Source organism: Sebastes fasciatus, chromosome 6 (assembly GCF_043250625.1).
Source record: "Sebastes fasciatus isolate fSebFas1 chromosome 6, fSebFas1.pri, whole genome shotgun sequence".
Classification (NCBI taxonomy): domain Eukaryota; kingdom Metazoa; phylum Chordata; class Actinopteri; order Perciformes; family Sebastidae; genus Sebastes; species Sebastes fasciatus.
The window spans coordinates 20,715,785-20,727,512 of record NC_133800.1 but is presented as its reverse complement, the minus strand read 5'-3'; the positions used below and the strand labels follow the sequence as shown (position 1 = coordinate 20,727,512).

The following is an 11,728-nucleotide window of genomic DNA, read 5'->3' as shown; positions in this document are numbered from 1 at the left end:
TTGGTACTCCGTGTCTCGCTTGTTTTTACTTCACCAGGATCTTTAACCAATCAGATGACAAAAAGACTCACGCTTGCTTATCGTGTGCAGGTCAGATGTGAGAAATGTATATAAAGTGATAAGCATGTCTAGTGCAGTAATGTCAGGTTACAGCACTGGTTCCCAACTCGGGGGTCGCCAAAGCTTCGTTGGGGGTCACGAGGCCTTCTTGATTTTAAGGGGTGTAAGACAACTTAAAAAAATATATATACAGTTGGTCTATACATCGGGCATAAAAACCCATGCCAAATCAAATATGCGGATCATAAAATCAGATCTCAGATGATCCGCTGTGGCGACCCCTTTAACGCGACCAGCTGAAAGATGAAAAACAACATACAGTTAGCCTACTGTATATCTCAGCATTTCATTCAATATTTTTTTATCTACAAAAGGGGGGCCCTGCAGAACAGGTTTGGGAACCACTGATTTAATATATAAACTCAAAAAATTAGAAAAGTATGCCGTTAAAACAACCGAAGAGCTAATAGAACAATGTCCAAGCGTCAGGGAGAAGAAAACACTGACTTTGTCAAAAATGAAGCATATTAAGTATGGATGATTGCTAAAAATAAAGAAAAATACAGAGAATTGTATTAAAAGTTCCTAAAAAATAACAGGAGAACTCATCTCTGATGCAATATTCACCAGAAATAATCTGCTCAAAATTCATCCAAATCGCTCGTTTTACATAAAACTACCTGCATTTTTTTGCGTTCTCTATTTGGGTTAATTGTACGGTTTATCAGTTGCTCTGTACTGTTATTGTTATGCATTGAATATAATATGAAATATCCATAAAATGTCACATAGTCAGGGGTCATCAGTTTGCTCAATAATAGAAAAAGGGGTCCCTTAAGAAAAAAGGTCGGGAACTATTGGGTCACAGTAAAAAGACAAGCAGATGAAGAGGCAAAGAGAAAAAGACTCACCGTGCTGCTTATAACGTATTGGACTAAACATCAGGAACATCTGCATTTCTTTCACTCCCTTTATGTGAGCTACAAACTGCGGCCGAGAGCTGTCAACCTCAGCGTTATAGAACTCATAAAACACCAAAAGCACACAGTGTGCTCAACCATCGAGTAACGAGACTCATCACATAATCTGTTCTGCAGTAGAACATCAGACTGCTGCTGAGATGAGTGTGACAGGTGCTGCATGGTGGTCTGTCTTCTCTTAAAACTTGTCCCGCTGCCATGAGGCACAACCACAGCTTTGAATTAGTCCCATAAGAGAAAAACTTGTTATGTGATGTGTTGTAAAACAAACAGTTTGTATAATTCATATATATAAAATGTTTTTTTCTAGACAATTACCACTTTTTATACTCCAGTATATCATTTGGAAATGATTGTTTATACACATGTCACATTTTACAACACATACTGTATCTTTCTTGCAGTTTATGTTTCTTCATGGCTCTGGCTGGCTGAGTGACTTTTAAAGTCTGTAAAACAACCATCTGTGCATCAGTTTGCTAGATTAAAAAAAAAAGAAGAAAAAACGTGCACAAACTGAAAATCACCACTTCTGCATTTATGTTTGTTTCATCCTGCTTTATGGACACACAATAACAGCACCACCTGTACCTGTACCACCTCTGTATTACAATACAATCTGTGCAATAGCCCTGGACCCCTGTCATGAATATTTCCATTGAAAAGATTACAATGTTCCATTGATTTGTTGATACTGTGCCAAAAAGATGTTGATTCACTTTTAAAGTCATTTTTGAGGCCATTGTTTAACATTTTGTTTTAATTGATTAGTAAGGTATTCTTGTTTGGACAGGTGTAACACTATACTCTACTCAAAAAATAATGCAATATAGTGACTTAGGTCACATGACCCCTTGATTACATTTTCAACACCTATGCTCACACACCCTGATGAAGACTTGTTGGTGTGATCCACGTCTTAAAGGGACTATTTGTAACTTTCAGAAATGCTTGTTAACAGCGACACCTGTGGCTGTTAAGTCAACGAAAGTCAGTATCGGGCTCGCGCTTGCTCGCTCTACATAGACATGAACGAGCATCACTCAAAACAGTGAGGCGACACATGTCAGCTAAAACCACAATATCACTCTATATTTCAGCTGCTTGGCAGTAATGTTAGCTGACCAGACGGAGGTCTCTCCATGAATCAATGCTGATCCTAGTGTTGGCTTTTCCTGCTTCGAGGCTGAATCAGGAAGAGAAACGTTACCGGGAGACACCGGTACCCGGTCGGAGATGACAGCGTTTCTCTCTGCGGAGCCCCGCCACTTCATAAGACACGGGAAACCTCTGTTGGTCTGGAGGAGCTGCAGCATTTATTTCTGCACAAACGTCCGCTGTACTAGAACTAGATATTCTCAGAGCTAAACTAACTCTTCTGCAGTGTGTAGTGAGCGCGCGTTCACGTCAAGACATGGAGCAAGAACGCGAGAATGCAAGAACGCGCACGGTGTGTGTGTGAGTGAAGGCAGGCAGGCAGAGGAGGAGAGACTCTGGCCACACGCAAGCGCACATATGCGAGCGCGCATGAGATCCCGACCCGGTACATTTATACGCTTAAAAAGTTACAAACAGTCCTTTTAATAATAAAGGACTTTTAATTCACAATCCTCGGATGTTTTCCAGACATGGCCATCCGATACCAATGACTTCTTTTTTCAAAGTAAGCTGGACAGTCACTGTTTTATATTGTTCTATTTATTTATTATTGCCTTTTTCTGTTTAGTGACTTTGCAGCAGCTGCATGGTTGTTATGTCGTCATAGTGTGCAGCTCTGTGTCACCTTCCTCTCTGCATGAAGCAGCAGACTGACTCAGTGACACTGACAGAGGAGGAAACTGAACCAGCCCGTCCTCCTGTGGGCTGATTGAGTGTGTTCATGTATAGGAGGAGCAGGTTAGCGTTGGTGCGTCAGCAGCACATACTCCGCACGTGGAAGGGAACATCCTGTACTGCACGTGCATCCCCCCTCCTTCCCCTCTCTGTTACATCACACGCACGCGCACTCAACATGACAACCTCAGCTTTTGACACAATCGTGTCAACACGTCAACAACATGACCCACATCATGCGCCGTGGCGTCGGCGGCGTGCACTCCTGAATGAACTCTCGCACTCTAGTGAGGGTGAAGCAGCAGCAGAAGCAGAGGGACCTCCTCTTCCAGAGGGACCACCTCTTCCAGGGAAATGTTGACAGCTCTGCTGGAGGAGGATATGGCTGCAGGCTGTGTGTCCGGTGTGCCAAAAGTGATTTGCCTGTTAAAGCTGTATCACCCAGTTTATATATTAGTGATGGGAATTAAGGCTCTTTTTTGTGAGCCAGATCATTTGGCTCAGCTCACCAAGAAGAGCCGGCTCTTTCGGCTCCCAAACGGCTCTTCATTTTTACCACTTCTGCCTTTTATAATTCAGCCAAATTTAACTTTAGCTGTTTTGACCTATGATTAGCATTTGTACACATATATCACTTGAATTATTCAATTCAATTATACTAAACCTTATAATTTCCAGAATACCATAACTTTACATGCTGCGTCGTTTCCGACTGTCACTCATCTTGTCTGCTATTCGCGCATCGCACTCCTCTCTCTCTTTCTCTCCTCCTCTCCCTCCTGCTGTGTACCTGTAGACCGTCAGCGCGCCGCGCACCCCGCCCCTCCCTGCTTGATTGTATGATCCTTGTCTGTCATCACCTGATTGGTCGCACGGACGTCATTAACACAACATTCAGTCACAGTCAGTGCATGGAGTGCCCGTGGCGCGGAGAAGATCGTCCTATCATTCTGCCTTGAATTAATTGAAAAAAAAAAACGGCTCTCGGATGGGAGCCGGCTCTTATCATTCATTTTATAGAGCTGGCTCGTTCGCGACCGACACATCACTATTATATACGTACCTAAAACTGCTTTTATCAGGATCACATAGTCATGATGTGCAAATACACAACTGCATGTCCATGGTAATATAAGGGCATGTCTTTATGTAACTTTAAAGTGGCAGTAGGCAGTATATTTTTGGCATCATTGGGCAAAAATTCCATATTAACCTTTCAGCATATTGTAATTGTAATTGTTCTGAGAGAAAACTAGACTTCTGCACCTCATCAAGGCTCTGTTTTCAGGCTTTAGGAAATCTAGCCCGTGACGGGAGACTTTGACCAATCACAGGTCATTTCATTGAGAGACCGTTCCTATTGGCTGTCCTCCGGTCATGTGACCGGTAGTTTGGCGTTGCTTCACCAGATTATTCACAATGGCGGCGGCGTCACAAACTTTCTCATTTTACAGCTAAACCATGCACTACAAGATGATTCTGAAAACATCTGAGGCGAGAAATAGGCATTAACGTAACATTATAGTGATTCATATTTGATCAGCGCTGCCTAGTTTGACCGTTTGGTCAGAGTTTGCGAATGATTGACAGCCGGCTCTCATAGACGGCAGTTGGACAGCAGAACTCAGATCAGCTCGGACTTCTTGTTTTCCTCCGGTATGTGAAATCGTGCACCGGAGGACACAGAGGCACGTGATTTTTTTCAGGATACCTGTCACGATATAGTGACCGTTTTATAAAAATAACTTTTTTTAATCGCAACGCACGACCTCATACCCCAAGACCCATGTCCACCCGTGACCCAGCCTCCTTTCCATAGGCCTTGGGTGGTGGATTCGTCTGTCCATCTCCATTTTGTGAGAAACTAACCAATGGACATTCAGGACATCACCAAGGACCTACCAACCAGCTGCTGTTTTCATTCAGTCCACAGCAGAGTGTTGAAAGATGGCGACGCTGTCAGCGGTTTTGCAAAGCAGCGACGAGGATAACGGAGCTTCAGAGCCTGAGGGTTTTATTCCTCAGATGAAGATGAATACCAAGATAATGGGGATCTATGAAGATGGGTAAGTGTATTCATTTTACAAAAGGTTCTGTTTCACAAAATCACAGTAATTCTGTTAATTCACGCATTCACACATCTGCTATCTGCTACACATCTGGCTTCTTTTGCCAACTTCAGCTGTCTTGCTTTTAGTCTGGATTAGGAGTTTAACTTCTTTGCATTTGTCTAATATTATAGTTTTATATATATATATGTATATATATATATATATACATATACATATATATATGTATATATATATATATATACATATATATATATATATATATGTATATATATATACACAGCCATTTGAAACTGAGCATATCATTGTCTCTGATGTCCAGAACTTCATAATACCTAAAGCTGAAAATTACAGCTCCATTGGAGGAGCTCATTTGTCTTCTTTGTTGGTTCTCAGAGAAAATGCACAAGGTGTTGGGGGATCAGCAGCAGACCTCAAGGTGAGGAGAGGTGGACCTGAAAAACGCTACCGCCTGTACACAACTGGAAACTGCAAAAGTCAAATGACATGATTTTTATATTTGAATGATTGTGTGTAATGTGTTTTTTTTTTCATCTCCATCCTCCAGAAAACGCTGGAGGAGCAAATAGAGAACCACAGGGAAGCTCTTCAGAAGTAAGTAAGTAAAGTATATTTGTATAGCACCTTTCACAGATACAAAATCACAAAGTGCTTTATATTAATAAGCAGCTCAGCCGCCTCTGAGACGAGGTCTGAGACAAGCAGAGGATGCCTATCAGAGTAAGGAAACGCCAGTAAAGCAAATTATTGTATTGATACTAAGTCTTTTTTTTCAACATAATGTACTATGAATTTTTTATTTTTTAGACAAACTATAATATCACTCGACGTACAATAGTATAACTTTTTTAATTTTTTCAACACACTATACCATTGCTTTTTTATATACTATACTATGACTCTTTTTTAATTTTTTCGACATACTATTCTATGACTATTTTTCCGACATACTGTACTGTTTTTTTTATTTTTTTCGACACACTATACTATTACTTTTTTTACATACAATACTATGACTCTTTACATTTTTTCGACATACAATACTATGACTTTTTTTATTTTTTCGAAAATTATACTATGACTTTTTAAACGAGTTTTTAGACATACAATATATTGCTTTTTTTTTTATTTCGACATACTATATATTACTTTTTTTTAATAAATTTTGACATGCTATACTATGACTTTTTTTCACTAAATTTTTTGACGTACTATACTATGACTTTTACATATTTTTTTGACATACTATGCTATGACTTTTACATTACATTTTTGACATACTATACTGTGACTTTTTTTCATGAAATTTTGCAACATGCTTTACTATTACTTTTTTTCATGACATTTTTTTTAAATCCTATGACTTTTACATTAAATTTTGACTGACTTTTTTAATAAAAAATTTCCACATACAATACTATGACTTTTTTAATAAAAAATTTCAACATACTATACTATGACTTTTTTTCATACGTTTTTGACATACTATGCAATTACTTTTTTTCATGACATCTTTTGACATACTATGACTTTCATCAAATTTTTCCACATACAATACTATGACTTTTACATTAAATTTTGACATACTATACTATGACTTTTTCTAATCAAATGTTTCTATATACTATAGTATGACTTTTTTTCATAACATTTTGCGACATACTATGACTTTTATTCATTAAATCTTTCCACGATATTATATACTATTTTATAATTATTATTTATTTATTTTTTTATTTATTCGATATGCTATACTGACTTTTCGACATACTACACTATGGCATTTTTCAGGATTTTTTTTTACATACTGTACTATGATCTTCTTTTCAACATACTATTACTTTTCTTACCCATGGTATAGCATGTCAAAAAAGTCATAGTATAGTAGGTCGAAACAAGTCCTAAAAAATTGTCGAAAGAAAAGTCATAGTATAGCCCTCTGTGGCATGAATTTTTTCATGTGCTACAAGAGTACTGAAACACCAAGGTTTTTTATAGTACATTTGATAAGTGGAATAAGGAAAACAAGCAATATATACATTTAGAAAAAGTTTTATTTCAACAAACATCAACCACAAATGGTTCCAACCAATCACAATTAGAACACATGAATCAAATAAACAAACTACTACAAATGACTAAGACCTAAAAACCAACATGTGTACAAGTAAACCAACATTCAAATGTCTGCGAGTGTGTGTGTGCACGTGGAGGGGTTGGCCTGTGTGGGTGGGTATATGTTTGAGTGTGTGTGTGTGTGTGTGTGTGTGCTTCAGTGTGTCTGAATGTGTGTTTGTGTTTTGTTGCTTAGCTCACTGTGCTTTACAGTGTTTTTTTTATGACAAAGTATACATTTCTGTGTGGAACCTCAGGAAGCAGTTGCTGGTGGATGTGAAGCAGAGATGGACATCACATTTCTGGCACTTGGCTTTTGGTGTACATTTGCAACCTGGTACATTGCATCTCCCCTTCTTTTCAGCCATAATCATCCAGTGGGCTTTGCCTCCTGAAAGGACTGTTCCACCCCCAGACAAAAGGTCATAACAACTTCAGCCCCTCCTTTCATTGGACACAGACCTGTCAGGTGATATTATATGCATTTTTTTAAATAAAAAAAAAATGAAGAAATTGTGTGAGGTCCGAAAATGTAGTGTATTGCCTGAGGGCAATGCCATGCCATAGAGGGAAAGTATGTTGAAAAAGTTGTTAAAAAGCCATAGTATGCTATGACGAAAAAAAGTCGTAGTATAGTATGTCGCAAAAAAGTCAGGGTTGTACATCGAAAAAAAGTCTAAGTAAAATAGTATAGTAAATTAAAAAAAGACAGTGTTGTACGTTGACAAACAGTAATAGTATAGGATGTTGAAAAAAAGTAATGTATAGTATGTCTTAAAAATAAAAATAAAAAATGTCTGTATAGTATGTCTTAGAAATAAAAAAGTCAAAAAAGTCATAGTATAGTGTGTCTTAAAAATAAAAAAAGTCATAGTATGTTGAAAAAATAAAAGTCATGGTGTAGTATGTTGAAAAAAAAAAGTCATAGTATAGTAGGTCTTAAAAATAAAAAAAGTCATAGTATGTTGAAAAAATAAAAGTCATGGTGTAGTATGTTGAAAAAAGTCACACAGTATTTCGAAAAAATTAAAAAAGTCATAGTCGGTCAAAAAATGTCATAGTATAGTATGTCAAAAAAATAAAAAGTCATAGAATAGAATGTCTTAAAAATAAAAAAAGTCATAGTATAGTATGTTGAAAAAAAGTCATAGTAGAGTACGTCGAAAAGAAATGTAAAGAAAAATTCATACTATAGTTTGTCGGAAAAAAAGGTCATGGTATAGTATGTTGAAAAAAAATTTAAAAAGTCATAGCATATCATGTCGAGACAATAAAAGTCATAGTGTAGTATGTCAAAAAAAGTCATAGTATAGTATGTGTTCAAAATAAAAAGTCATACTACAGTATGTCGAAAAAAGGCATAGCATAGTATGTCTTAAAAAAATTCATAGTATAATATGTGTTTCAAATAAAAAATTCATAGTAAGTATGTCATGAGAAAATGTCATAGTATGGTATGCCAAAACAGTCATCCTACAGTATTTAATTAAAAAATATAATATTTTCCTGTGCGACCGTCAATCATACATGCTAGCACCTTAAATTGGCACTCAAATTGGCACTCAAATCACATCAAAACTTTGAGAAAGCCTACTGCAGTAGTAGTAGTAGTAGTTGCATCAGTTGTATGTGAATGTGATGCTAATTTTTATGTTGTCTTACTTTTCTTCTCTCACCAGATGAGTGCAGAGTTCTGGACCAAAACTGAAGACGACTGATTTTCTTCAATTCGTCCACATCTTCCCAATGCCGTGTTGGGTGTCAGAAGATGATGCTGCATTTTTAATTAATAAAAATAAAAAAATAAACATCTGCACAACCTTTCAGCATGACAGATTTGACTGCACATAACAGATTAAAAAAAATAAACAATCAATCTGCATAATTAATCACCTTCAGTTTTGTTTTTACTGTTTCAAATCTGTTGTGGAAAAAAACTTTTTTTCAACATACTATACTATGGCTTTCTTAGAACTTATTTCGACATACTATACTACGACTTTTTATTACTTTATTTTTATGGCATACTATATCATAACATTTTATATGACTTTTTATGGCATATTATACCATGCCATTTTTTATGGTATTTATGGCATATATGCTATGACATTTTTTATGGCATACTACTATAACTTTTTCATGGCATTAGATTATTTTTTACTTTTTATGACATTTTTAACATACTATATACATTTTTAATGGCATACCATACTTTGATATCATTATCTTCTTTTTCATGACATACTATATTATGACATTTTTATGGCATACTATTTTTATGACTTTCATATGACATACAATACTATGACATTTTTACAGCATCCTATATTTTTTATGACATACTATACTATTAATTTTATGGCATATTAAACTATAACATTTTTATGGCACACTATACTATGATATTTTTTATGATTTTTCTATTACATATTATACTAGAGTTATACTATGACTTTTTTATGACATACTATACCATGATTTTTTTTTCACATTTTATTTTGCTTTACTGGGGTTTCCTTACTCTGAGTTTGTCCAGCATCGATCTCGTCTCGGAGGCAGCTGAGTTGCTTCTGATGAGCCTCCCTGTGGTTCTCCAGCTGCTCCTCCAGCATTTTCTGGAGGACGTAGACACAAAAAAATAAACCACATTACAAACACAATCATTCAAATATAAAAATCATATAATTTGAGTGTTGCCATTTTCAGCTGAGTACAGATGGCAGTGTTGCATGGTATACAGATACTAGAAAGTTATCACAATAACCTGCCATTTAAAGGGTACGATACCCCATTTTTTTTAGTACCGATAAGAATGACAGTGTTTTAATACGAGCCATGAGTTGCGTCAATGTGCAACAGCAGGGCAGTTTGTGTGTGCAGCGCTCTGCTTTCGAGGACAGCATTAGGATTCGGATCCCACAGGAGCAGGCAGTTATAGCTGGTGGGAGCAAGCAGTCAAACATTAAACTGTTGTGAACCAGAAGGATGGAGTTGCAAATGAGGTTGCAAGGAAGATTGAAGCAGGTCATGAATCTCTCGCCGGCTGCAGTCTCGCTCTGAGCTGGTGTCTGTATCAGCAGAACTCCCTTCAAAAAAATAAAGAAAATAACAGCGTGGCTGTAGCGATAAAATTAGATTCACCAACTTTCCTGAATCTGTACAAGCATCTCCTGTAATTCGGCAAACAAAATCCACCAACATTGCCAATATGTCTTGTTTGTTCCTTGTTACTGAACAAGAGTTCAATCATCCAATCCACCAAACAACTCAAAACAAGAGTCAATACCAACAGGAGAAAACACTGTTTACCATTGGCAGAGCATTTTGGCAATTTTTTCTTGGGCGCTACCCACATAATCAGCTGTGCTGCTCACCCCACAAATACATGATCCTTATAAGTTGGACATCATTGTGAAGGTAAATAAACAGGCTTTCCAACGATGTAAAATACAATGACCATTAGCATTGTAACAACAGAGAAATAATCGACCAAACACAAGTTTCCCAAAAGAAAATTCCGAGTTTATATCAACAGAATGATTTAGAAGTCTGTACAGTAACTTATATTGCAACTACTATTAGTTACACACATAAGCCATTTACAGGAAGCAGCTTCGTTATTTAAATAAATTCGTTTCTTAAACTCTACAATCTAATTGTGAGTATTGTGTTTTATTATCAGCTGTCAGCCATTATATATTTTTCTTACCTCCTGATGTTGAACGTGAGTCTGTATGCTTGTCGTTTTCGCTAGTGCTCATCCACAGGTGTGCGTTGATTACCTCAGATTATAACAGTAGGACAGGTGTAACAAAAGCGATATAAAACGTTGCGTTCACGACAACTCGGATTTCCGACCTCTTACTAGAAAAAGTACAACGCCACTCCGACTTCACAAAGAAGCAGTTGTCTGACTTCATACAACAATGACAGCTGTACGTTGTAAATGGTAAATCATCAACTAAAAGGAAACGCAAAGTATATTTGCCTGTAATATAACGCTACTATCTGATTGTAAATTGGTGTCAAAATATGCTGCCATGTTACTAGGCAACGTTAGCTGGTTAAGGTGGTATACACACTCTGAAAGTTGTCTTCTCTGCACAAAAGTTATTCGGGAAAACGTTAAAAAATGACCCAAAACATGTGGCTGTATGTACACCTCCGACTTACCAAAGAAACATCAGTTTGTCACGGTCAACCATGGTTGTTATTGACGTTTAATGAAGTGCACACCTGGAGGAAGGAAGTTAGAAATTTCAACTCGGGGTCGTGTCTAGAAGGTAACCCACAAGTTGCGAAAACTCTCGCGAGACTTGCTGCCCCCTATAACCTGCACCAGCTGTCCATTGTTTTGTTGTCATTGTTTGTATGATCTCTCTGTCAGATGATCATAATTATTCATGATAACTTATATAACTCAGTTCACAACGTGACATTATGTGACAAGAATGTGCGGATGTCATACATTTATATTTTTTATTTAACACACACACATACCGTATACATACTAGACTGTTTTTTACTGTATTCTACCAATAATGTACAGCTTATTCTGCACTTTAGTCTATTTTTTAAGAAAAAAACTCTACCTCAGTTCTCATCCCGCATTATAGTATATTATATTTGACATTTCTAAATCCCCTG

The 11,728-nt window shown here is 36.9% G+C and overlaps 2 long non-coding RNA genes across 3 annotated transcripts; one reads left to right on the top strand and one right to left on the bottom strand.

Annotated features, from left to right (window-relative positions):
* The first annotated feature begins 7,459 nt into the window (after positions 1-7,459).
* LOC141769341 (uncharacterized) lies at positions 7,460-8,963 on the top strand. Its single transcript, XR_012594284.1, has 2 exons — positions 7,460-7,547; positions 8,758-8,963. It is a non-coding gene; the product is annotated as an uncharacterized LOC141769341 (long non-coding RNA).
* On the bottom strand, positions 7,460-11,405 carry LOC141769340 (uncharacterized). Of its 2 annotated transcripts, none has more exons than XR_012594282.1 (4): positions 11,255-11,405; positions 9,603-9,696; positions 8,741-8,852; positions 7,460-7,540 (listed from the first exon to the last, which is right to left on the bottom strand). It is a non-coding gene; the product is annotated as an uncharacterized LOC141769340 (long non-coding RNA). The 2 variants fall into 2 exon arrangements; XR_012594283.1 differs by lacking the exon at positions 11,255-11,405 and adding an exon at positions 10,791-11,247.
* Between the last annotated feature and the right edge of the window lie 323 nt (positions 11,406-11,728).